This window comes from Condylura cristata, unplaced genomic scaffold (assembly GCF_000260355.1).
Source record: "Condylura cristata isolate star-nosed mole 26May11 unplaced genomic scaffold, ConCri1.0 scaffold00006, whole genome shotgun sequence".
Classification (NCBI taxonomy): Eukaryota; Metazoa; Chordata; class Mammalia; order Eulipotyphla; family Talpidae; genus Condylura; species Condylura cristata.
In genome coordinates this window covers 31,495,089-31,522,813 of record NW_004567107.1, presented here as the reverse complement: position 1 = coordinate 31,522,813, position 27,725 = coordinate 31,495,089, and positions in this window count along the sequence as shown.

Below are 27,725 nucleotides of genomic sequence, written 5' to 3'. Positions count from 1 at the left end.
ATACAGGTCAAAAATCTTGACTTTCTAAGGCAAGAGCCCAGTTAGGAGATTATAGCTGTAATCCAGATCAATGCTGATGTGGCTTTTATGACGGGGTGGGTGGAAGGGAGAAATGGAGATTGCTATAAAAGACATTTTGAAAGAAGTAACTTTAGTGCACTGTTTGAAGACAGAGCATGTAACACAGGATGTTTCAAAAGGAAGTCTGAGATTTTGGCTCTAGAGACTTGAGGAATCGAAGGTACCATTAACTGTGAGCAAGTGTCTGTTTTAGGGAAAGAAACTAAATTCAATTCTAGAGTTTCCAGATTTCAAACTCTCTATGAAATAAATAATATTATTACTGCAGTTTTACCAAAGAACCTAGGTAGCAGAAAGCAATTAATATCTAGTAAGTGATAGAGCAAGAAATTGAACTTAGGAAATCTTTTTTTTTATTTTTTAAAAATTTATGCATACAGAACAGGAGTACAGGTCAGAAGTCCAGCCGCTATGAGAGGATTCATCAAAGACAGAGTGCGGAGCCTAACAGGCAGATTGATGAAGTACACTACTGAGGGGAACAGCAGGCGGGTCCGGAGAGGTCTGCCTTGCCACATGGGTCACCTCTGGGGCCAGGGATTGAACTCGCACTGAAGGGGCTGCAGTTGACCTACAGTGCTGCACTTTAACTTGTTGCGCCACCAGGAAGGGCCAGGAATCTTCTTTTTTATTACCCCAGTGAAATATTAAATTCTTGATGGCTACAAATCTGATCCTAATCTTTGAAAGCAACAACAGGTAATACAAAATAATTATAATTAGCAACTCATCACTTTCAGCTCAGAACAGTTTGAAAAGAAGCTTCTATGTCCTTAAAGATCCATACTATCACTTGGGCTCCTGACTCAAGTGACCCACTTATTACTTGTCATCTCATACCTGGGATCATTGATTGGTATAAGGATGGGGACCTAGCTCAGATTAAAATAATCACTGCATTTCTCAAAATCTCTCAACTTGAAAACTAGAAGTTTTGGAATTGCAAACTTGGTGTGACAGTGGCTGCTTTTTTCAAGGACAGAGTTTTAGAAGAATGAAGCAAGAAGTAATAGGATTTGGGGGAGAGAGAGGGACTCCCAGCAACACTAGAACTTAATCCTAATCATCCTTGAGGTCCACTTGCCCTTTTCCTTTTTCTATAACTTTTTCCCTCCTAGAGTTTTTTAACTCCTAGTATATTTTATAACAAGCTTCCTGTCACTTAATCAAGAATTGTGGTTGATCCAACCACTCATAACTATGGGAATTTGAACAAGCTATTCACAATCACTGAATCAGTCTGCTCATTTGAAAATGGGAATCACATATGGACACTTAGGCGTTCCCAGAGGAAAGCATGATAAACATAAAATATCTACCTTTCCTTACATAAATCTCACTTTGTTATCTCGAAAGCATTCACATTCTCGAAGCTTTTGCATTTCAGTGAATAATTCCTTCTTTTAGAAGAGTTGATTACCTGGGATGGGACACACCTAACTAACTGTGAGTTACCCATCACAAGAACTTTCAGATTCCTTATCATACTTTCCTTCCTTCAGATGCCCATCCTACAGAATAACTAACATAAATGGTGCATCGCTGCAGCAAACGTGTGGGTGATTTCAATATCTACAACACATGACATACTACCTAACACAGAGGAATTTCTCAGTAACTCCTAAGAATTAGAGTGACAGTTGAATTTCCTGAAGTATTGTCATATGATATGATGGACTAACATGCCCCATATTAAGGAGGTCCTACAAAGTATTCATAGTGCTCCAAAATACACAATCATGGTTTTTAATTGTGTCTAAATCATTGGTGGTTATATGGATTCTTCAAATCTACTAATTAATCTCAGCTTTCCTGAAATTTCATTTCCTTTTTTCATTTTCTTCCTCCCTTATTTCTTCCCTCCCTTCCTTTCTTTCCTTCTCCCTTTCTTTCTTGCTAGAATAGAGCATAGTTTGGATATAGAATCCTAGTTACCTGTTATTTCAAACTTTGCCTTTTCTTTTGAGTTTTTATTACCTCTTGGGACCATCTGTGTTATAACCCATCACCAAGGAAAGGATATTTTAACAAGAGACCAGAATTAAGGCCTTAATTCAAATATCTTGCTCTGATACTATGGAGATTTAAACTACTTTGAGCCTTTGGCATAAACAAGACACAATTTCAAATTTTTTCCAGATGGTTTGAGTAGAAAGCTGTAAGGATGGTGAGAAAATAATAAATGTAACCTTTAGACCCCATCACCTTGTAAGTTAAATTGTGGGATATAAGATGCTGTACATTGCTTGGGTACAAGAATCAGTATTTGCATAATCTGAGTGCATTCTATTCTTGCCTATAATCAAGAACACAAGTAATTAGTAAACAGCTTCCAGCACTTGTTTCACCAAGATCTTCAGCAAATGCTGCCAAGATCTTCATGGCCAATTTAGCATCTAGCTTATACAAGAGAGGTGGGTGATATTTTTGTTATAGGTAAGAAATAGGATTTTAAGAAATACATTGCTTTTAAGGCGTACTATGCAGAGTTGCCAGGGACCACAGCATTTCACCTTAATCAAGTGTTAGAGGTGGAGAACTTAAATGAGCAAAACTTTAATTGGACTGAATTCTAAAAACATCTGCACAAGATTTTCTCTTTTGAATGGGAGAGCACTTCTTTTCCAGAAGTCTTCACAGTGTATACTCTTCTCTTTCTGAATGGAAATACTTGCTGCCAAGTATTTGCTTAGGTTGTGAAAAGCCGATTTTAACTTTCTTTGTACATTCCAGAAATTAAACTTTTGTTTTACAGTTTAGATTATTCTAATGATGGTTGTCATTGTGGAAAGGTTTTCTTAAGTATTAAGGGTATATTGGACAGTACATATGCTGCAAATAATATTTCAGAGAACTCATATATTCATAAGATGATTTGTATAAGAAAACTTCTTAAGTCAGACACATTCACACACACACACACACACACACACACACAGTTCATCAAGATATTGATGTGGTTCTCCAATTCAAAAGAAATTTAAAATATTTGCATAGCTCTGCATATTCTTGCAGTCTGCTAAACATAAAAGATAACTGCTGGGCCCTCCGTGGTGGCACAATGAGTTAAGATGCAGTACTGCAAGCTAGCAGTAGACACTTCAGTTTGAGTTTGATCCCTGTCCTGGGAAGTGACCCACATGGTGTGGCAGGCCTCTCTTGACCTTCCCACTGCTCCCCTCAGCAGTGTATGTCATCAGTCTGCCTGATCTGCTCCCCATTCTGTCTCTGGTGAAGCTTCTCACTGCCCCTGCACCTCTGACTTGTACCCAGTGCTGTATGAATAAATAAATAATATTTTTTTTAAAAAAAGCTAAATGTCTCCAAGTTTACAAAATTAACTATGACACTCTTAAGCAGTTAAGAAACTTACCCAAAGTCACTGAAGAAAGTCGATTATCTTTCTATTGCACCATATGTCATGTTACTTTAACGTATTTAAATAGGTTTAATCACAGGAAGCATTGCAAAATTGCTGAAGACTATTCTTATGTGACTCAGCTTTCTATTCTGGACATTTCTTTATCTTTCTTGAAGGATTTCACCTTCTTGAAGCTCTCTTGACCCTTGTCTTCTGTTACACATTTCCTTCTACCTCCTACGTATCTCTTCACAGGAGTTTTGCTTCTCAGATTCTGCTCCTCTATCCACCCACTGCTGATGTTCCTCAGATCCTTCTCTTGCCTCACTGCACTCTGGAGGGTGTTCTTCACACCTGTAGCTCTGCTTCCCTATCGGTTGATCACTCCAAAATTTGCTATTGCCAGTTAATGCTTCTCTCCCAGTTGATATCTCTGCCTTGCAAAATCTTCAGCTACAGTAAACTCAACATATCATCAAACTGAAATCTCCCGGGTCCATCTGACCTGCTCCTCCTCCTGCCTGCCCATTCTTACCCAATGTGCCACCACTGGCCTATTCAGTTTTCCGGAGCAAGAGCTACAGAGACATCTTTGATTCTTCTTCCTTGTTCTCCTCTCTATGTAGTTTATCTTTATATCCAAAGACTTAATTTATGAAAAAGAACTTTTATGCCCATTAAAAAATATATTCTTATTAAATTGAATTGTTGTTACCTAATTTTGGTTCTCTCCCCTCTCTCTGGAATGCACTGCCATAGCTGTGTAAATAACCCCTTGTAATTTTCTGATCATCCTATTACTCACAGTATTCCATTCTACTCTTCTCACCTGGGAAAGATCCTTGTAATCGCAGCAAGAAAAATAAGGAGTTTCATATTCAAACTGTTTTCCTTTCTTGCAGGCTATCAGATCTGTACCTTATCGAGTGCCATGTCAACTTGCAAAACTTGTCTGGCTTTATATCAACCACCTCCCCACAACATCACGGTTAAGAGAATCTGGCAAGAGCAGCCAGTCCTTAAGCAGTAGTTGCTACTTCAGCCCCCGGTATTGGCAGTTGCTGCACTGACTCAGCCATGTTCCCCAGTTAAATGGTTACAACATTTAAAAAAGAGCCTTTGTTCTTGATTTGTTTGGGATGTATGTTATCTAGGCTTCATTGCAATCCAAAATGAGGACACTAAGCAGGAGTAAAGAGAGCTAAATCAAAGGTAGCACAAAAATATCTTGAGGTGAAATAATAAGTGAAACATCTTTGGCTATTTGTATCAGTGCAGTCCCATGATGTTATCTTGTGCTTCACTCTCAGAACTTGCCTGGAGATGTGGGTGGTATTATCTAGCAAAGCAGCACAGGAAGGTGCATGCAGAACCTCACACGTTTTTTCTGCTTATTGTTACTTTAATTGTTGTCTTCCCACTATCTTAACATTGCTTGGGTTTGTCAACATGTGGAAATTTGAATTCACATATTTTCTTTTTAATTTTTTGGCATTATTCATAATAGCTTTATTCATAAGCACTTAAACTAGAACAATCTGATCTCTATCCATCAGGAAAAGGAAAAACAAATTTATACCTATACAATAGTGTATTTATACAATCAGATATTACTGAACAATATGTAAGAATGAATTACTAATTCATTTAACAACATATGTGAACTCCAAATACAATAATTTAACATAATAAGCATAACTAACAATATACAAATGAATAAATACTGTATCCTTCCATTTATGTGAAATCTAAACACAGGTAAAACTAACATCAAGAGGTAGAAATAGGAAAATGGCTTTCTAGGTAATCAATTGGAAAGGAGCAAGAGGAAGGTTGTTAGGGGCAATGAAAATCTTCTGGTTTTTGCTTCGGTTTCTAATAATCATGAAATTGAATACCTAAGATTTGTGTACTGCTTTAGTTCTTGATACTTGTAGTATACAATTGCTGGAATCTAAGCTAATATTTTCTATCAAATAGCACACAGGAAGAAATCTTGCAGATAGGCTGATTCACTTCTTTCTTGAGAGAAAGGAAGCTCTGAGCAAGGAAGCAAATGATCTGTGTTCACATGACCAGTGGGTCTCAACACTTAAATAGCACTGTGCTGACTTCTCTCTGCCAAGTTCATGGCCTTTCTGAACTCTCACCTAAACTTAGCAACCTCAAAATAAATGAGTTGTCAAAGAAAGCACCATGATGCAGTGGGTAAATGCAGACATTAGAGTCAGACTAACACAATTTAAATGCTACTTGTAGGATGTTGATTCAATCCAGTTAGTTATTCTATGCTTAATTTTCCCATACATAAATGTGCTTAAAATAGATGATCTCATGGAGTAGTCACATTAAGTTTTACATTAAAATAGTGTATATAACATGTCAGCATTGTTTATGGCATAGGAGATTTTACTCAAAAAACGAAGTAAACAAACATATAACACATTAATAGATTCATCAGCTTTCTCTAAGAAAAAAAATTAAATATGCATTGCTTATCCTTAAAAAAGCATCAAAGAAAGTGAAGATGTAAGTATATCACTCACTCGTTCTGTCCTTCAGATTTTTAACTAGTATAAAAGAGAAACAAGGGAGCTAGGATTAACCCAGAAGCAGAATGATTCATCTTGGTAACCAATGTTTAAAAGATGTTTAAAGTTTGGTTATTTCTTTTTAGTTAAAAAAAAAAGTGCACACAGCCTAAACTATAATTATCCTATAAATTATATGATTAACAATGTTACATGAAATGAGTGGCCAGTAACACACAGTGAGAACCGTGTTCATCAGCAGAAAGGCATGATGGAGGAGGAGAGAGATAAGTGGGCAGAAGCCTTGGAGACAAGGGACAGTGGGCTGTGGGCTGAAGTTTGTAGGAGAGAACTGATTTGATAGTAAAAGGGCATTTATGTGTGGGAGAAATTATTGCACAGGTTAAGGTTAAGCAATTTGTTTCCTTGACAGTGGGTGAAACAGCCTCAGTTTAAATGTACTAGAAAACTATTGTGTAACTAGAGGTGTGTCTTCTATCTTCCTTTATCTCTCCAATCAGCAAGCTCAACAATTACACCCTTTGCTCTAAGGCGCTCCCACCCTGTAGATTTCCCTCATAAATCAGGACTAGCTTTCAGCCCCTGCTTTGGCACTAACTCTCTCAGTAGGACAACTAACAGGACATAACCTCCATGTGGGCCTTTGTGGGAACTGTAATTAAATACAATTTAAATTTGTATTTTCTGCCAATATGCGTTTCAGCAAAAGATACAGAAAAAAAAAAACTTTAATTTTTAGAAAGTGGTCAAGGGAAGAAACTAGTAATAGCAAACAGAATGGTGCCTCCGGGTTGTAGGGTTGTAGATAAGCATTGTTATTAGAATAATGTGTATGTGTTCCTGCTTTAAATAAATAAAAATTCAAATGTGAGAAAATTCCTAGTTTGCCCACTGGTGGACATTAAGAATTTGAGCATGGTTAACTTTTGCTGTTTCTCATGTTTGAACTAGAAAAATGTTGAAAGTTGTGTCATTCAGTCAGTAGTTTTCTAAGTACATTCCAGAGCCTCAGTGCTTCAGAGGGAGTAGCAGCTTGCCCTACACTCACAGGTTTGGCTGGTGTTACAGGTCAGCACTACTAACTAACAAGAGGAATGTTGCTTGGAAAGAACTTGTGACTTCAAAAATGTGGTCATTTTAAGTCAAATGTGACTTAAAAAGGCACTTGTGACTATTTTTTTTTTAAGGAGGGTCTTTTAAGATTTATTTATTTATGCATATAGAACTGCAGTACAGGCCAGAGGTGCAGGGGTTGAGAGGATTCACCAGAGACAGAGTGGGGAATAGAATAGGCAAATTGACAAAGTACACTGCTGAGAGGATCAGCAGGAGAGAAGGGAAAGCAGGAGAGTCTGCTGTACCATGTGGGTCACCTCCAGGGCTGGGACTGAACTCGTGCTGAAGTGGCTGTGGCTAGCAATGCTGTGCTTTAACCTGCTGCACCACCAGGGAGGGCCAATACTTGTGATTTTTGTAGGAAATTATGATGAAAGATTCTATTTGACCTGTTCTAGTTCATCAGCTCTTAAGAGAACTCATGAGAGGGACCACTTAGTTCCTGTCAACACAGTGGCAATCAGTGCACTGTTCACCCCTTCCCTTGGCCTCCGGTCTCTTTCAGTCATATACATCTAGCTGGCTTTTTGGCTTCTAGAAAGTCTCATAACATTTTGGCACCAGTGCTTCCCTTTGAATTATTTCCTGATCATCACAAATTGTTACTCAAAGAATTACAGGGCCACTCCAAAGGGAAAAGGTGGGCCAGGGGTTAAGTCCGCACTTGTGTACTTAAAAAGTATTTTAGAACAAAACCCAAGGGCAAGCACACATTGAAAAGTTAATAAAATGTTTATTTACAAGGGAAATTTAAAAAAAAAAAGGGCAGGGGGAGACAGTGAGAGAGAGAGATAAATTGATCAAGATGTTATTTAGCTGGAATGTGCGTGCACTCTGAAGGCTGGCAAAACCAAGTTCCTGTCAGCCCGCAACTCGTTCCTGTTCTGTCAAGGGTGGCTGTTTGACTCTACACTTAGTTCGCAGCAATCCCACTTTCTAGAAATCAAGGGTTATGGCAGGTCCAAGGCATGATGGGAGTTGTAATCCTAGCACTTGGGATCTCTTTGGCATGGAGGTGGGATGGAGTTCATAAAGAATTAGTGGTTGTAGTTCATTCAGAACATACTATACCCCCAAGAAAATCACATGAGATCGATTACTCAGTGCAGGTAGGCGAACCCCATGTCCCAAGTAGGCGAACCCCATGTCCCAAGTAGGAGTGGCAAGTATTCAATGATGGGGTCTATTCAATGGTGACTCCTTATCATCGATACCACAATGGACTGTTATGACAACTTACAGTAGTTTTGCCCTCTTTGACAAACAAATTTAATTTAAACATTACTAATTCATCTAAACATACATTTGTTTAATTTTCTTGAACCCAAAACTGCTTAGTTGCGGGCTATTCAGATTTAATTTCTGAAAAAATGGTTCTACTACTTCACTAAAATTTTCCAAAACTGCCCCCTCCCCTCCGTGTGACGCAGTAGGTTAAAGCCCAGCACTAGGAAGCTAACCACAGCCTCTTGGGCACCTTTTTGGATCCCTGGCGGGGGAGGTGGCCCACGTGGTGCAGAGGACCTTTCCTGTCTGACCTGCTGCTTCCCTCAGCAGTGTAGTTCATCAGTCTGCCTGTCCTGTTCCCCACTCTGTCTCTGGTGAATCCTCTCACCACCCCTGTACCTCTGGCTGTACCCTGGTTCTGTACACATAAATAAATAAATCTTAAAAAAGAATCCCAGGGCCCTCCCTGGTGGCGCAGCGGGGTAAAGCACAACACTGAGAATCTAAAGCCGCTTCCACATGAGTTCGATTCCCGCCTGCCCCGGAGGTGACCACATGGCGCGGCAGACCTCTCCTGACCCGCCCGCTGCTCCCCTCAGCAGTGTACTTCGTCAATCTGCCTGTTCTGTTCCCCACTCTGTCTCTGGTGAAGCCTCTCACTGCCCCTGAGCCTCTGGTCTGTACCCCAGTTCTGTATGCACAAATAAATAAATCTTTAAAAAAAAAAAGAATCCCAAAACCATTGATTAATAGTAATTATTGTTTTGTATGGATAAAGACACTAAAGACCAGGGAGCTGAGGTGAATGTCTCAAAGTCTCTCAGTATTTAAATGATGGAGCTGGGACGAAGCTGCTGGTATTTAGCTAAGCATTTAGTCATTGGCCCACACTCCCTCCACAAGTCAAGGAACGGCAGGATGTCAGAGGGTGAAGGGACACTAAAACCCTTCTAGTCCATGAATTTTCTAAAGCATACATAGGAAACTCATCTGTAAATGAGTGAATGATAGCATGCCCGCATCTCACATTGATGCTGAATCCTGAGACTGTGTAAGGTTGCAGGCACAACTTCTCTAGACTTCAGTCTTCTCAGAAAATGAATTTGTATCAGGTAATTGTTCTGGGTATCAGTTAATTTCCACCATTCAATCTCAGCTGGTTTTGGTAAGAGTACTCCATAACCCTTGGGCCATCTCTTTCCTTTAAGCTCTCACTTGGCCTAGGAGGACTAACCCTCAGCCAGGCCAACTTTTCCAGGTTTGGACCATCAGTGAAACAGTGACCTGACAAGAATGTCTACCAGAATTAGTCTCTGTCAACAGTAGCCATGTGGGGGTTTTGCTGTCTCTCTACAATCCTGGCTTAGCTGGGGAAATTGGGTTCTGCAGCTGCTTGTGAGATATGAAAGAAATTTGCCTTCCATAGAAGCCACAGAAAGAAAAGATATACAGTGGAGAAACACAGTTTAAATGACAACTCTGACACTCAGTTGCATTACCGTTAGCTACCTAAATTCTTCATTTTGTTTAAAGCTGGTTTGGGTTAGATTTTCATCCCCAAACCTGCAAAATTCTCAGACAAAATCCTTCAGCCATTTCAGCATTAAAATTGCACAATTTATGGAAAAGGTATCATTGATAAAAAATGAGTTCAGAAATATAGAGGAAATTACAAAATCAGATTTTCTTAAAATAGTATTTTTAAAGACCTTCTGAACATTTTTCTTCTTCTTCTTCATTTTATTCCTTGATGGTACCTACAAAGGTTTAGTGCTCTAAAAATAAATCCATACATTTTAAGGGTGTCTCCTGCTTACAATAGCTATATATTCTTTCCCCCTGCATCATTAGAAGAGGAAACAAAGTAAAGCAGGCAAAAGGGGAGTGACATCATATTTTTATAAGCTTTATAAATGAGTCTATTATATTATTCAATTAATATTTGTCAACATATTGGGCAATTTTATCAGTTAATTCAAGATTTCATTCATTTACAATACCAGTTCCTCATTAAATATTCTTTAAGAGGATCTCAGTTGAGTAAGAATACTTAAAATGAGGTGCACAAATCTTTTCTCTTTAATGAATTTATTACTTTTTAAGGAATTAATTAAAATCAGTTGTGGATGAGAGCTACGCAGTAAATGAATAAAGTAGTGTCCTGGCAAAAAGGTTAAGAAGTAACTGCTGGTAAATGAAATTAAGAACATTCTGAAGGCAACTTGTGATGGAAAATTTTCATACTTACACCAATAAGAAGTTATAACTCAATGAAATTACACTCAGTTTAGATTACTGTTTTCTTTCCTTTCCACCCACCCTACCCCCATCCTTCCTTCCTTCTATTTTGTAACTAAATAAAATTAACTCAACAGACCCTATTTTTTGGAGCATCTGAACATTGTGTGGTACCAAATTGTCTTACTTAGTAAGTCAAAAGTCTTTATCCTTAGAAAAATAAAGACAGTAAGAGCAAAGAAGCAAGAGTAGTAAGAAAGCTGAGCTTTCAAGCTAGGGGAAACATTCTTTCAAATTTAATTCACAGAGTGGGAATGGAAATGTCATTGCCTCACTCAGAGGGTTAATCACTTTCTAATTTGAACTGGCAAATTTTATAATGACACTGTGAAATTAGCAGCATTTTATTGTGTTAATTATCTGCAGGACACTACATCATTACTTCTAATAAATGTAAATGAGATTGTGTCTCCTAGGACAATACATAGACAAGGTGAATTTTTATTGGCTATTTACAGGATTCCTGCACAGTCTTTCTTCTTCTTTCTCCCCTGATAAAATACTTTTAAATAGCATTGACTTACCATGCCAGTTTCCCTATATTTCACTTAATATAATATCTAAAGATCATTAAAGTTCTCCCTAGCACACTTGACTTCATTTTCACTGAAAGCAATGGCAATTACAAAAAACCATGTCAGGTGTCAACCTAGTCAACCCAAACTGAGAAACACAGCCCTACTCTAGGAATAATAATTTTTAAAAATTCAGCCTTTCTCTTTAAAGACTTTTAAAAATGTGTTACCCATTCATCTGCTTCATTCAACTGTTTATCTACAGATACAATTCTGAACAAAGAAAATGTTCAATTCAGTGGCAAAAAGTAATAAACTTGTTGGATATTTTTTTAAACTCATTTAGTAAACATGGCAGTTAACAAATACACAGTGCTGACCCAAAGTTGACAAATATTGTTAGAGACTTTCTGAGTCACCACATAAAATTGTGGAAAGCTTGAAGAAAAAATAAGAGCAAGTTTTTAGTCTTAAAAAGTAACAAACTGGGTCCTCCCTGGTGGTGCAGAAGTTCTTAGTCTTAAAAAGTAACAAACTGGGCCCTCCCTGGTAGCACAGCAGGTTAAAGCACAGCACTAAGAACTAAAGCCACTTCAGCATGAGTTCCATCCCCACCTGTGCTGGAGGTGACCCACATGATACAGCAGACCACTCCTGACCCACTCGCTGCTCCCCTCAGCAGTGTCCTTTGTTGATCTGCCTGTTCTGCTCCCCACTTTGTCTCTGGTGAATGCTCTCACCACCCTTGCACCTCTGGCCTGTACCCCAGTTCTGTATGCACAAATAAATAAATCTTAAAAAAAAAGAAACTAAGAAAAGGGGGAGAATAATATATGGATATAAGTGATAAAAGAGAAGCTAAGTAAAACCTATGCATATATATAATAGACATATAATGAGATACTAAGATTAAAAGACAAGGGACATTGATCACATGCTGATTATGGATATCAGAGTAGAGTAGGAGGAAGAGTGATTTAAGATGATCCATGAAGTGAAAACTTAGAGTTTGATAGACTGAGAAAGGGAGAGGACAGAGTGGTAATGAGTGACGATAATTATTTTAAAAATAATAACTACCAGTTGAACAACTGCCATATACCAACACATCCTATACATTGCCATTCATTATCCTAATAGCTTTGTGATATAAATATGATTTCTATTTTATAGGTGAGGAAATACCCAAGGTCACACAAAATATGAGTCAAAATTCTAATCCATTTTTGTGTAGTGTAAAATCCTACACTATTTTAAATATAGGCTCTACATCTAAAGGCAAAATTTGTTACTAAGTATTTTCACAATGATTAACCAATGAATGTAATACCATAGTTCTGATAATAAATCAGAAGCAAACTGATGTAGATTTAAAATCCTGACTCCAACATTCCAAATTCCATGAAACTAGAAGTAATATAATTTCTCCCCTAACTTTCTGCTTTTTTTTTATAAATCTCTTATTTCTTTTGTTTATAAAGAAGAACAGTAACTGCCTATCAGTTTAAAGTAAGGATTATATCAGAAAATTACTCTGAGCACTTAGCATTACATCTGGCACTCATAAAAGTCATAGTTAATGTGATTGCTGCTGATTATTATTATTGGTGAGAGTGTGCTGATGTTAAATTATAAATTATGTCAATGCTTCTGTCTTTCAGAGGATTTATTTCCTTCCTCATTTTAGTTAGGTGCCTTCTTCTCAACCATTTTGTCTTTTTCTGTCATTTTGTATATATAACATGATGATGAAAAATAAGTGATAGCTCTGAAGTAGGCAGCTATATTCTTGCTAACCTTTGAAAATGCAAAGGAGATAAGAAATTTGAAACTGATAGCTGAAATTTACCTTTAATTTGATCAAGCAAGAAAAACATAAGTGATCAGTGCCTACAGTGTTCATTGCCATTCTAGATAGCGGGCAATGCGTAGAAAAGAGAACACAGCTCCTGCCATCAAGGAAATTACTTTTCATTTGGTAAGATAAGGCAAGCATGCAAACCACAATGAGGGGATGATAGAAACTAGATCATAATTAGCAACGTAATTATGAAACATAAGCTGTGAATAATATAGGAAGAGAGAGGAGGGTGGACTGCAGGGGAAAAGGGAGTCCCTTAATGTAGGTGAGACTTGAAGTACACCTTATATGATGAAAATAAGATTGGATGAGGGGTCCCATGTGGATTATGTTGTTCCAGGTTTTATTACTGTGATAATCTAACTATGTTGTGAAGTTATCTGAATAAATTACCTCTTACTTCAGAATTGAGTTATACAGAGGATTTCAGGAGGGACTTTTTGATTCCAGCTAAATATGACCTGGATTATTGCAGAAAAAAAAGAAGTTTTAAGGTAATAAGACACACCAATTCTATAGTTGAAGTTACTCTTTATATGTGAAAGAGATATACAATGAAAATATAATTAATATTAAGTTGGTTCTGGTTATGTAGGTCACACAAATCCCCTTTTATTAAAACTAAGCAGTGGAGGATGGGAGTGGGTAAAAGAAAGAAGCATAAAAATTTCTACTCATATTTAGAGAGAAATAATTAACTTCTTCCTTTATTTCATTTGTCAGCTCATTGATTGAAAAAAGGACTTTGGAAACCGAGTTATCTACTAAAGCATAATTTAAAATAAGACACGGTGATAGGACAGAAACCAAAATAAATATTTTCCAATATACTAGATAAAAGTAAGTTAGAAAAGCAAATCATAATGTATAAGAGAAAAAAAAAGCATGTTAAATTAACAAAGTAAATATAAAATGTTATAAAGTCTGTATGTAAGAGTAGTTAATTTAAAAGTTAAAGTATGGTAATAGCTGCCCTCTATTATATTGACAAATAAACTGGCTCAAACTGTCCCACTATCTGCAATCTATTATAGCCACATATAAAACAGTGTCCCAAAAAGGTAAAAAACGTTGAAAGGTGGCCAGGAAAATGCAAGCAAAGGGTAACCTAAGTGATGGTTTTTATTTAAAGCAAAATAGAGCTTGTTGCTTTCTAGGGACAATGGTGTGTAGAGTCATATTACGCTGTTAATAAAGAGTAAAATCTACAATGAAGATAGAAGTGTGGTGGATGTGTATGTGGCTAATTACATGTGATTGTGATATAATTGTTTAAAATACTCTTAAAAGTAGACAGCTTAGCTAACAAACAGATTACTTCTTGCCTCCATGATGTAATGAGTGATGTTATCTCATTCCAATAAAACATTTTATGTAAAAAGATCAGGTTATAAAAGGATGTATTCTGACAGAAACTGATCAACAGATAAGCACACTCACTTTCTTCTTGAGTACACAAATAAACAATATTTTCCAGTCTCTCTTGCACTTAAATGGAGCCACATGGATAAGTTCTATTCAATAGAAAGTATGGCGGAAGAAACTCAGACCCTTGGAAAAAGCCCATTCCTTAAATCCTCCTCCATGTAATCACACATGCTTCTTGTTCTTCTATGGGAACGTAGAAACCTTGCAAACAGTTGTGAAGACTGCGTAGTTATAAGAAGGAAATAGTTTTGGTCCTAATCTCATGATCATGAACAGCTCTCTTAGACATTTACATTATGCAAGTGAAACTTATATTGAGTTTAAGCCTTCATACCTTTTAGGGCTAGATTTTACAGTATTTGGTGTTACCTTAACTAATACAAACAAGTGACCAAAATTTGTGTGTGTGTGTGTGTGAGAGAGAGAGAGAGAGAGAGAGAGAATAATTAATATTTGTTAACAACTGTTTGCTCCTATGACCATATAAGTGTATTTTTAAGTACATGAAAATAAGAAATTGTTTATCTTTGGCATTAAAGAGGATTCAACATATTTACTCTTATTTTCCAGATTTTTCTATAAGGAACTTGCATTACTTTTATAATTAGAAAATATTAAGCTTATTAAATTTTTAAACAAGGAAAAAAGCATTCTCCTCCCTTTAAAAAAAAAAAGCTCCTTATACATTAATGACTTGTGAGTAAATGTACATGTCTTAAGAGCTTTTAAGAGCTTACTAATCACAGAAAGACTAGCCATTCTTTCATTGACTCATCAAACATTTATTGAATAACAATTATTGTCCAACACAAGACCAGGCACTAGAGATATAATGACAAGATATTTATACTTTGACTGTCACAAAGACGGCAAAGTTTCTACCCTCTGCACTCCCAATCTATCATGAGATAAAGTTATATAAACAACTTATAGAATGGTAAGATGAATATGTCAGTGTAGGCTAGGGCAGCCTAGAATAATTTACTGTTTTAGTAGTCAGGAGGGTTCTTACAGAAAGGACTGCTGAGCTGAGTTTTGAAGAAAAAATGAGTTTGTTGAGTGGATAAGCAGGGAGGGAATTCCATGGTACAAAATTTGTGGCACCATTGCAGACACCATATAAATGGCTTAGAACAATAGAAGCATAGCTCAAAAAGCTATTCCCACATCTCAGCAGGCTGTTGTATGTGAATCAAGAGGATGCCTTCCAGAACCCTCAGATTAATTATGTTTTGTAAAATTACACTTTGCTTTTCCTTGTTCTTTGCTATGATTTGTCTTGTGAAATGTGGTACACATGCTAAGGTTACTAGCCTGCTGATGTGAAGGTTCTGAACCTTGTAGCCACCTCAACTAACCACTTTCTCAAAAACTTATTCCAGAGAAATGCACAACTTGATAAGAGAATCATTCTTAACACACACACACACACACACACACACACACACAGAATCTTTCCTACTCTCTTCCCCCTCTCTCCATTAATGACACTCCTGGTTGATTTATTGATTGTCTGTAACACCACTGGCTTTTCTTGAAGCACTTGTGATCTTCCCAGTTGTAAGTGCCACCCCCAGTGGAAGGTTGCCCCAAACTGGGATGTTTTGATTACTGTTTGACTTCCCCAACTTGATTGGTCAGGACTGAACCTTCTCAGCTTCCCTGGAATAAGCTCCTTAAGCCTTTTCCTTCCAAAGCATCTGTAAACAGTTGAAGGTCATGATTGTTCACTCTGCAAGATCGATATGCCATTAAATTGTGACAAAAAGAACGGCCAGACCATTAAGACCTCCCTCATACCCTCAGTAATCCTGATAAAGTGATGAGCTGTTTTAACCTCTCTGGCTCCTATCACTAACTACATAGAAAGTCCTAACTGCTGAGATAACCCTCTTCGCAAAGTCAGGCTGACCCACAAATAATTGGCGCTGATTTTGAGCTGTGTCTCTTGTACATTGTACATTTTTTCCTGCTATTGTGAAGTCACTTTTTGTTGTTGTTCACACACGCTAAAATCAAGTGTCATTCTCAAAATCATTTGGACTATCTTTCTAAAAGCTTATCATGTAAATGAATAGACGCATCTAGTAAAGGCTGAGAGACAAAAGCAGCATTCATGGAAACTGAAAACAGCTCATGGCTAGTCCACCCTGCACATGTGGGATTTACCTAAATTGGATCAATCTTAGACATGTGGTAATTTCATTGTAGCGAAATCTGTTGAATTTTACTATATTATTTTTGTTTGTTTTTTAGCAATACAAGGTGAGGGAAAAAAAAGGATTTTGATCACACAGGAGAAAAGACAGCTTTTGCAAACTAAAAATAATTTTGATGGACCTACGCATTCTGGAAACTATTTAAAATTAAATCTGGACCAACCACTTCTTGCTAGGCATTCTATGGTGAGCTCATTTATTTTTAAGAGAATTTTAATTTCATCCAGTCAGTGCTAAAATCTATTGCTACTATGAACTGATATCCAGTGTGTTTGAAAGTCCATGGCTGTTTAGTCAGATAAAGTTGATCTCACCCTCCTTACTAATGCCAAAATTATCTGCTATCCAAAACACATTTTTACATTTTTTGTTTGTTCTAAGACATTCTTCCCCAGCCTTGCTGTCTTCGGTAAGGTAATGTAATCATAATTTAGAGTTTGAATATAGTGCCTCATGCATACATGTGCACACTAATATACACAAATACAGATAAAATATCACTGCCTTTTCTGAAGTACTTCTTAAAAATACATTATCTGGGTTGAAAAATTGTTTGAAAAGTTAGGTGTTACAGCTGAACTCTTGAAAAGATTATTAAACCCTGGAAAATCTGGAGACAACTGTCCCACATATGATTAATGAAATGCACCTCCATTTCAGTCTTTGATCCAAGTTCATCAGCTAATTGCACACAGGACTTTCTGGGCACACATACCTGATCAGTTACTCTATTTTCTGTTTTGCTGATTTACAAGCAGGAGTTTTCAGGAAAACCTTCACCTTGATTCAGATCTGGTCCTAAATAGCTTATTATGTCAACAAAACATACCTTCAAATGAAAATCCAAACACTTGAAACCAGCAGGAGTTGTAGGTAGTAAACAGAAAGAAAACAGACTTAATATCCGCTGAGCCCATTAGAGCTCACCTGCACATCTTGCTTCAGCATATCAATAGAATAATCTGGGAGGGCACAGAGCAAGAATAAAGCACCAGGTCAATGAAATCACTCATGGATACAACAGCAAAGCACCATAAGTGGTGTACTGGCTTAAAATCACTTACGTGATGTTTAGCCATCATTTTATAGGTTCTGAAATGAGGAAAATAGGCCTAATTAAATGACACCAAAAACTAGCTATTTTTTTCTGCTTTGTCTTCTTGAACCTACACTAATTTTGAATTTAGATTTTATGGTTCTGAATTAACACTGCAGATTCTGCAACATGAGGAACGCTAAGTGGCAAATAATGAGCTCATGAAACAGAGATGTCTTGTCCCTCCCTTAACATTTAATCATGTCTCAACTCATTTACAGGTTCCCGGCTCATGCTACTCATCAACATGGTAAACAGGCATTTTGTATATAAATTTCTAGGGTGCCATAATGAGCATTGTTAGGCAGTTTCTACACTTTTTGGATGTTTCCCTTTTTAAGATGTCTTTTGTAGTACAGGAACTAGGGCAGTAATGTCTGTGACATTATCACCTTTTGCAACAACTTGAATCCTATGCAGTGGACACTTGCATCAAATCATTGATGGAATAAGGATGAATCATGATGAAACAGAACAGATGTTACCAAAGCCACACCGTAGAGTGATCTACTAGCTGATGATAAACTTTTGCTCTTTCTACCACTTACCTTGAGTCTGATTTCTTCATCTGCAATTTAATGACCAACCTTTTGGTCTAAGCCACAGCTGTTGTATATTCATATTATACTTGAGATTTTCATTGGTAGGCTGGTTGCCAACCCCATACTAAGAAGCAAATGTATCTATCATTGTGACTCAGGGCATTTTAGTCCCGGGTCATTTCATTCACTGGAACTTCTAATAATAGAAACCCCTCATCAGGAAAATATTTGCTCTTTGAGTCTAGCACCTGATGTTTATCTGAGATGAAAATTTACTCATGAAAATTTACACAGGAGAAGGAAAAATAAGAGAAAGAAAGATAGTGTGGACAGAACAGAGAAAGCATTTTGGCACAGCTGGACAGACATAATCACCAAATAATCCCAAGCTTAGAAGTATTAAGTATTTATCCAACTATACTCTCCCCTCCATTGTTTGGAATGGAAGAACTTGAAAACACAAAACTTTGTATTTACATTCTCCTTGGGAGGTATGGAAGATTCTAAAACTGTCTGGCTGACTCCAGGAAATCAGCCTTTTTAGGTTGCATCACATCCAGCTGTTTGTATTAAAGTCCATCCAATTTGATTTTCATTTGTCAAACTGATCCCTTTGATGTCAAAATTACTCTCTCCTTTGCATTTAGTCCTTAAGAGTTTCCAGCTGCTGTTGGCTCTGTAGTTGTGTTGAGGTTTCAAGACAGTCTTGGGTCATATTGTTCCGCTTTGCAGTTGTCTAAACTGTGTCTAGGTGACCTCATTCATCTTGATGACCTAACTTGAGACTCTTATCCAAGATGTCTTGGAGCTTCTGTTCTTGAAGATTCTCTTGCATTGTTCTCACCCTCTGCTAACCAGCTTTGGCTGTATCCACTCTTCACTGAGTGCACACAACTCATACCAACATCTTCTGTTCGTTTGGACAAAGAATATGTTCAATTCTTTTTGGAATCACTGATAGCCACCTGATTTACAATGCCTCTTTTTCTTCTTTAGAACAGATAACCTCTTAGTGTTGAATGAGTCACAAATTGGTTTGAGGTTCCCAAGTAGACCACAGAGTTTTGAATCAACATTTAAAGAGCTCTTCAGTGTCACAGTGTTCAGTCCTATTCCTTGGGATGCTTTCTGAGAGACACAGCTATTGTTACCTTCCCTTTATAAAGGAGAAAACCCACTGGTGTAAGGTGGAGTGTCCAAAAGATTTTTTCTTCATGGCCAAACTTTTGGTTGCAGTACATTCTGTTTGTAAAATTGTTTCTATCTGATATTGTTATCTATTTGTGTACCTATCTATTTATCAAACTATAGCTGTCATCTACCTGTCTGCCTGCCTGTCTGCCTCCTGCCTGCCTGTCTGTCTGTCTGTCTATCTCCCTCTTATCCTCCCTCCTCTATATTTGATCTCTAAAAGAAATACAAATTACCTACATTCTAATTCTATCAACAACTTGAAATATGTTGTAATCCATATTCTCTGGGATTCAGTTACTTAATTTATAAAAAGAAACAGATTTTCCATATTAGAGTTATTTATAAGATTAAATGAAATAATAAGAAAAAATTTCAGTCCTTTTGACTGGTACCTGGTACAGTTAGAAGAAAAGATAATTCTATATTCCTTCTTTTAGTATGAAGGTGGTTATAGAACAAAAAAAGCTATTAGAAAAAAATTGCTGGGCCCTTCCTGGTGGCGCAGCAGGTTAAGGCACAGTACTGAGAAGCTAAAACCACTTCAGCATGAGTTTGATCCCTGCCTCGGAGGTGACCACATGGCGCGGCAGACCTCTCCTGACCTGCCTGCTGCTCCCCTCAGCAGTGTACTTCCTCAATCGGCCTGTTCTGCTCCCCTTGTCTTTTCTAGTTTCTAGAAGTTGCTTCATTCCTTGTCTCAAAGTCTCATCAGTCTCACCTCTATTGCCACCATCACAGCTCCTTACCTGACTTTCCTGCCTCCTTTTTTTCCTATTATGGCACTTGTGATTACACTGTGCCCACTCACCTAAATCAGTAAAATCAAGACACTTAACACTTAATTACAGCAAAGTTCCTTTTTTAAAGATGTGTGCATGATTATATATGTATATATACACATATATATATACATACATGTGTGTGTGCATGATAGATTCTGGGGATTATAAAATGGACTTATTTGAGAGGCCATTATTCTGACTACCACAAATAATAAAAACTTTACAAAACTTATAAAATCAGCAGGACCACTTCCTACTACTCCTTTGAATGGAAATCCATTTTTCCTTCACTGTTTTATAATTTTAATATTGATATTACAAGTTGAAATCTAAGAAAATAAATACTTAGCAATATCCATTTTGATCCAACATTTTTTCTTATAACTCTATATTCTTCTCTATTTATAATATTAAACTCCTGATCTTCTTTTATGTTTGTCTTTTTCTGCCTTCCCTGCTTTCAAAATGCAGGGTCCTGAAGACACACCTTGATTATTGTGTCATGTTATACAAGAGTTGCCTATCTCCATGCAAAATTTACCAAATAAATCCTCTTTAATTATTATATATTCACCTTCTTTCCCTAAATTTTATTGTTGTGCAACATTAGGAAACAATAAATTTCAAGTCATTTTTTCAGTATATTTTTCTATATTTTAATATTACTGAAAAGTATATCACTACCTAAAATGGAAGCGTAAGAGATGAGCAGTCCCTCCAACATCTACTCTCTTAATGTTACATGTATAGGATTTTTATTTAACAATCCAATCCAGTTGTAAGGATTTTACATATCATGACTTAATTCCAGAAACATGTAAAACAGTTTGATAGAAAGAGAAAAGCAATTTTTGTTTCTGAACTCTGTGTACTTATGTAGATAATTTTTAAAGAGTTATTCACTCAAGTAAGTAGTAAAATAAAATTATTGAAATCAGTGGCTAGATTTTGCAATCTTAAAAAAATGCAGATCTAAAATCAAGTTTTATTTTGAGCCATATTAAAATATGAATAAGGACAGATTGCAATTCTGGAAGGCATTTTATCCTCGAAGGTGATAGATTTAATGGGCATATTGTGTACAATGGTTTGCTTTTAGAGAATAAGCAGGATGAGTTAATAAAGGCACTAACATTTCATCTCTGAACAAGGTGCTTCATTTTTAAAAAAAGATTTACTTATTTATCCATACAGAACTGGGGTACAGGCCAGAGGTGCAGGAGCAGTGAGAGGATTCCTCAGAGACAGAGTGGGGGGCAGAACAAGCCAACTGACAAAGTACACTGCTGAGGGGAGCAGTGGGTGGGTCAGGAGAGGTCTGCCACGCCATGTGAATCACCTCCTGGGTGGGGATCGAACTCATACTGAAGTGGCTTAGCTTCTTAGTGCTGTGCTTTAACTTGCTGCGTCACCAGGGAGGGCAAGGGTGCTTCATTTTTTTTTTTTTTTTAAAGATTTATTTATTCATACAGAACTGGGATACAGGCCAGAGATGCGGAGGGTGAGAGGGTTCACCAGAGACAGAGTGGGGAGCAGAACAGGCAGATCGACGAAGTACACTGCTGAGGGGAGCAGCGGGTGGGTCAGGAGAGGTCTGCCACGCCATGTGGTCACCTCCGGGGCAGGCGGGAATCGAACTCATGCGGAAGCGGCTTTAGATTCTCAGTGCTGTGCTTTAACCTGCTGAGCCATCAGCGAGGGCCAGGGTGCTTCATTTTTAAGGACCTTGTGTTTTGAAGTTTTCTCAAATAGCCTTGTCTGGTATTCACTAACTTCCCTTCTTTTGTGGCCCTAGGTATATAGACTAACTAAATGAATGGGCTTAATTAATCAGCTTAGAAATTTGTCTTCAATGTTACTATCTGGAACCTTTGTGATTGTGATGGGTAGTACATCATTTGAATTTGTGTGTCCCTGTTCTATCATTTTCAATTCATTCACCAACACTACTATAAGTGAGGTATTTTGGAAAGGGTTTAGAAGAATATCATTGTCTCTAAATTTTGCAAACCATCTGTATGCATTGAGTTTAAGACCGGCTTCCAACCCCATCTTAAGTAGTGATGAGATTACTATTGATAAACTACTTGAGAGAGAAATCGCCTCCCTCCCTTCTTTCCTCCCTTCTTCCCTTCCTTATGTCCTTCCTTTCTTCTTTCTTTTCTTCCTTTCTTTCCATATCTTTCTTTTCTGTAAATTTCTCTCTGTCCTTCTTTCTTCCCTTCTCTTCCTTCTTCTTCCTTTCCTCATATTTTCCTTTCTTAACTCCCTTTTTCTTCTCCCATTTCTTTCTTCCTGATTTCTTGTCTTCTTTTTCCATCTTGTTTCTCCCCTCTTTAATAGGACAGAATATAGGAAATGACAATATCCTAGTTTTCTCCTATACATACATATGATAGTAAATTCTGGTTCCCTGTTCCCTACTTCTATGTGTGTACAGACATTTGAGTAACATCCATGAAGTCAAGGGGTTCATTCTTGTCAGCTACTGCAGAATTTAAGCACTGAGATGACTGTTTTTCTCCAGAGTAGTCATCTTACAAGAATACAGATTTATTTAATAAGTGCTTCCATTATTCAAAATGTTTCAAACTCCTCTTTTGAACTTACTTTGGAGATAGTTTCAGAAAATTTCACTGCATTTTAACCACCTATCTTTTACCCAAAATGCATTCCTCAGACTGTCATTTACTTTATTTATCAGACATGGACCCAATATCTTTTGCTTATATTCAAATGACAGCTTCAAGGATGAATGTTTATTAACACAAGGACAGTCAAAAGAATGCACCCACTTAAAGATCAAAAACCTTTCAATATTTACCCTCTAACTTAAAATAGTTGCAATACTGAACAGAAATATATGCTATCCAACTCATTATGACAGCTAAAATTAAGAAATTAATTTTCTTGGCAAATTTTCTTGGCAAATAAATGCTAGGTGAGAAAATGATTCTTTCAACATTATATAGGGTATCATATAGGATACACCAAAACATACTACTATACACATTTACATGATAGGAATCACTTTACAATGTTTAGGATGATTACCTCTGAGTGACAAAAAAAAATATTTATTTATGTTTACAGAACTGGGGTACAGTCCAGAGGTGTGGTGAGTGAGAGGATTCACTAGAGGCAGACTGGGGAGCAGAAAAGGCAGATGTGCTGAAATACATTGCAGAAGCAATGAGGTTTAATCATGAAATCTGTAAAAGCTAAATGGCTGTATTTTCACTCTTCCCAAAGATAAGGGTTGTCCTGTTTTTCTTCTATGGTAAGTTCTCTTCAAAATCTCCTCCTTGAGTGTTTCTACTCCTAATCTTATCTTGTATGGATTGAGAAATCTAGAAAATATATACTGTCAAAAATAGTAGTATGAGTGATTTTAAGTAATTACAACTTTCTTTTCACTTTGTCCTGAACTTTCTCACCAGGAGTCTTCCATCTTTATATTATTCAGAGCAATGCCAGATGGCATTAGAAATAAGTTACAAATTTTATTTTGTGATATTAGTTCACAAATGAATCTGTACAATAGAAGATATTTTTTTTCTTATTCTCTATTGCATCTAAGATAATTTTCTTCTGGATCCTTCTATTTGGGGCTATGCTGAGTACTAATAGCTTTAAGTTTTTGGCTTTAAGAAGGCAGGGAGAAAGCTGATGGAGAAGTTCCACCTACTTCTTAAAATCAGAAACAAAAGCACACAACACTTACCACATTGATGGCAAGAAGTAATCACATTGTCACTTAAATTTAGGGGAACTAGGAAATGTAGTTCCTGCTTGGCCAGCTACTTCCCAGTGACAGCTCATACTGTGGACACAAGAACATAAATGTTGGTATAGTGCCCTATGTCTCTGTCCCATTTCCTAGACCTCCTTCCTATAAACATATTGAAATAGATGAATGTGCGCTATCTATCAAGAAAAGATATTACACTTATCCATGCATTTTCCTATTCAACTAATGTTTATTTGATAGTATACCATGTGCATGACCCTGGATATTCTAGAATTAGGAGTATAATAATGAAAAAAGGCAATCCTGGTCTTTTTACTCTCAAGAACTTACACATAATAATCAAGCAATAATTAAATTTTAGGAAAGTGCTAGGAAACACACACACATACACACACACACACAGGATGCTCTGATGCTGCATCATGTGTGGCTGGTGAGAGGATACCTCCATTAGATAATTAGAAAAATTCCTTGTGAAGACAGATGTCTGACCCCAGCCATGAAGTATAATGGGAGTTAACAACATAATAAGCATAGTGATCGGAGCAACATACACAAAGGTCTTCAGGTGGAAAAGAATCCAAAGGACTTTATATAATATTACTGAAGATTAGACTTATACCTTTAATTAGATGCATCAGTGTTCAGATAACATATAAACTACAAGCACAAAAAGAAACAACAGAAAAATCTAGTGGGCTCTACCTGAACTATATTAACAAAGTTCACATTACCTGTGGTGGAATCAATTTACAAAATATGTCCCTGCCATAAGAGATTGAGGACACCCCATTGACTCCACATGTCTTTATAAAAGTGAAAAGACAAAGTTTTAATCTGAACCTAATGATGAGAAAACAATCAGGCAAATCCAAACTGAGAGATATTCTGCAACACCAAGAACCTGGACTCTTCAAAGTGAGTGTAAAGAGACATGCCAGCTAAATTCAACACATGATCTTAAATTAAATCATGAATAAAACATCCACAGACAACAGCAAAGAGCAACAACTATGAAAAACCTTATCAAGACAATTGTGGAAGTTTGACAATGACTATATATTTGATAAAATTGTATCAATGCTAAATTTCCTGAATATGACAAAGGAATCATGGTTAAATAAAATGCCCTTATGTTAGGAAATATACATGGAAGGATTCAGGTATAAAACATAAACTAAGGCAGTAGGTACATAGGTGTTTATCTCATCTTCTTGCAAATTTCCGTTAGGTTTGATTTTTTTTTCAGATAAAAATTGGGGATATAATTAGATTCATGTTTCTAAAAAATATGCTCAAGATGCTGTGTGGGGACGAAATTGGGGAGGGTGAATGAGAAGGAATAGGCCAGTCAGAATGCTGGAGCTGTGGTCCAACAGAACTGTTATAGCTTTCCTTCCATCACAGAGGACACCAAGAATAAAGTTGAGGTGGAACTGATGGATTCCAATATGTTTTGGAGGTAGAATCAACAGCTTTCTCATAAATTGAACAAGAGAAAGTGAAAGAATAACAATAAGGGTAACACCGTACACAAAACACATGCAAAAGGTGACTCTTTAGTTGTGCTAAGATAGGCACAAAACACATGCTAAGGTGACTCTTTAATTGCACTCAGGTGACACCAAGAGAAAAGCATGATTCACAGCACAAGACTTACAATGTCCAGAGGATACAAATACACCAGCTGTCTCACAAACAGTATGACAGTTCTTGCTACTGAGCTCTGCAAAGTTTTCCTCTGGGTTCTTCTAAGAGGTGACTGTGATGTGGATTTCATTCACTCTAATATTCATGCACTTCCAGTGACCACACCACCAACCATTAAAAGATTCAGCTGGGCTTTGGCAAGTAGACGATCATCAACTGGCATCATCAAAATTCCTGTGGAGAGAAAACCTGCTAGGCCTGAAACTAAACTTAATGCCATTCGAAGAGAATAAGCAGTTTTCTTCACTTCAGGCCAACTTGTTTTCTTGGTGTTTTATGCAAGAGCTGTTACTGCAGTCACATTGAGAAGATTCAACGTGAATGGTAAAGTATAAGAAAGACCCACACTTCCTATTTCCTGTATCTATTTTAGTTAGTGGCAATTACGATTTACTACGCAACATTCAAAATACAAATGGTGCGATGTTAGAGCGACATAGAAGTGACAGATTTGCAACCTCCAAGCGTGACTTCAAAATATTGGTACGGAAAAGATTTCCAATTCCGGAAGGTGGTTGAGACACACCACGCAAAGCCCCCGCAGGTGAGGGCCCGCTGGATGTTAAGGGGAAGCTGTGCGGAGCTGGAGGAGGCGCCGGAGCAGCCAGATGGAGGAGGCCTTCCGCGCCAATTGCATGATGGGATGTCACAGACAGTGAGCAGAGTGAGGAAATACAGCTAAGCAGGGAAACTGAGAGCATAAGGACGGAGGAGAAAATCAAGAAGCAAAGCCAAGAACTTCAGGAAAACGAAGAGGCAAGGTTATGTAAGGAGAACATGCAGGCATCTTCTGTTCACCCACCAGCTCTGCACCAGGCTGCTCTGCCCTCATCTTTGGCCAGGGGCTGGATTCTGAAGCTTGCATTGCCAGGACCTCCCTTGCTTTCTATAGCCAGTTGGCATCCTCTGATGAGGGCCACTTTGAAAAAATTAGATAAGCATAAAGAAGAGTTTGCTCCCCCCCCCCCCAATTCCCACCTGCCTCTGTCAGGCCACTTTGAAAAAATTAGATAAGCATAAAGAAGAGTTTGCCCCCCCCAACCCCCAATTCCCACCTGTCTCTGTCAGTACCTCTTGGCACAGCCCCTACCAGCTCCTTGCTCTTACCCTGACACGATCCCCTGCTCTGGCTAGTGTTTCTTTGGTGATGGCTTTCAGCATTTGCTGTGCATGGAGCTTGGGGTGAGTTGGGGTAGTGTGGAGGAGCGGTCATCCCTGTATGTGTACCTCAACACTTGCTCAGGCTGTTGTGACTAGTCCATTAAATACTGCTCTGGAAGACACTCTAGAGGGTGGGTCTGCTAATGCTAGGTAGCTTATCCAGCTTCCATTTTATTACCTACAGTTCTGTATTCCTAAAGCAAGGTCAGAACTGCCTGGTCATAGGAGCCCAACCCTACGAGGTACCTTCCACATCAATTAAGAGCATAAAGCTAGATCACCCTGGGAAGGGTATGCATCACAAGGTATGACTGGGAATGCCCAGGGGGCTGAGGACGGATGCATCAACTTACTCCTGACTTATATATTATGGAGTCTGACCTGGAACGCCTGGGAGGCCATTGACTGATATATAACAAAGGACCCCAGAAGCTGATCAGGCTTATATATACTGACTGGGGAGTCAGAGCTTGATCTACATACCAAGCTATCAGCAGATAAGAAGTACAGTTCCACCCTTCCCCTACTTCTTCTGCTACTCCCTCTTTTTCTACTTCCTCATATAACTAATGCTGTATGACTGGTTTGTCAATAAACAAGCCAGGATCTTGCTCTTCTGCAGCATCCTGCATCATGTAGCCTGCTCCATGACACCTGTCTCTTTAGCAGTGTGGTGTTGCCCGATGCAACACTAGAGGTCTGGTTGGGATCCTGATTAACACAGGGAGTTTCCAGTACCCAGATTCACCTTCAAGATTGATGAAGGCCATACTGGTAATCATGCTAAGTTGCACAGTAGCTGGTCTGGCTTTGAGTAGGAAATATAAGAGA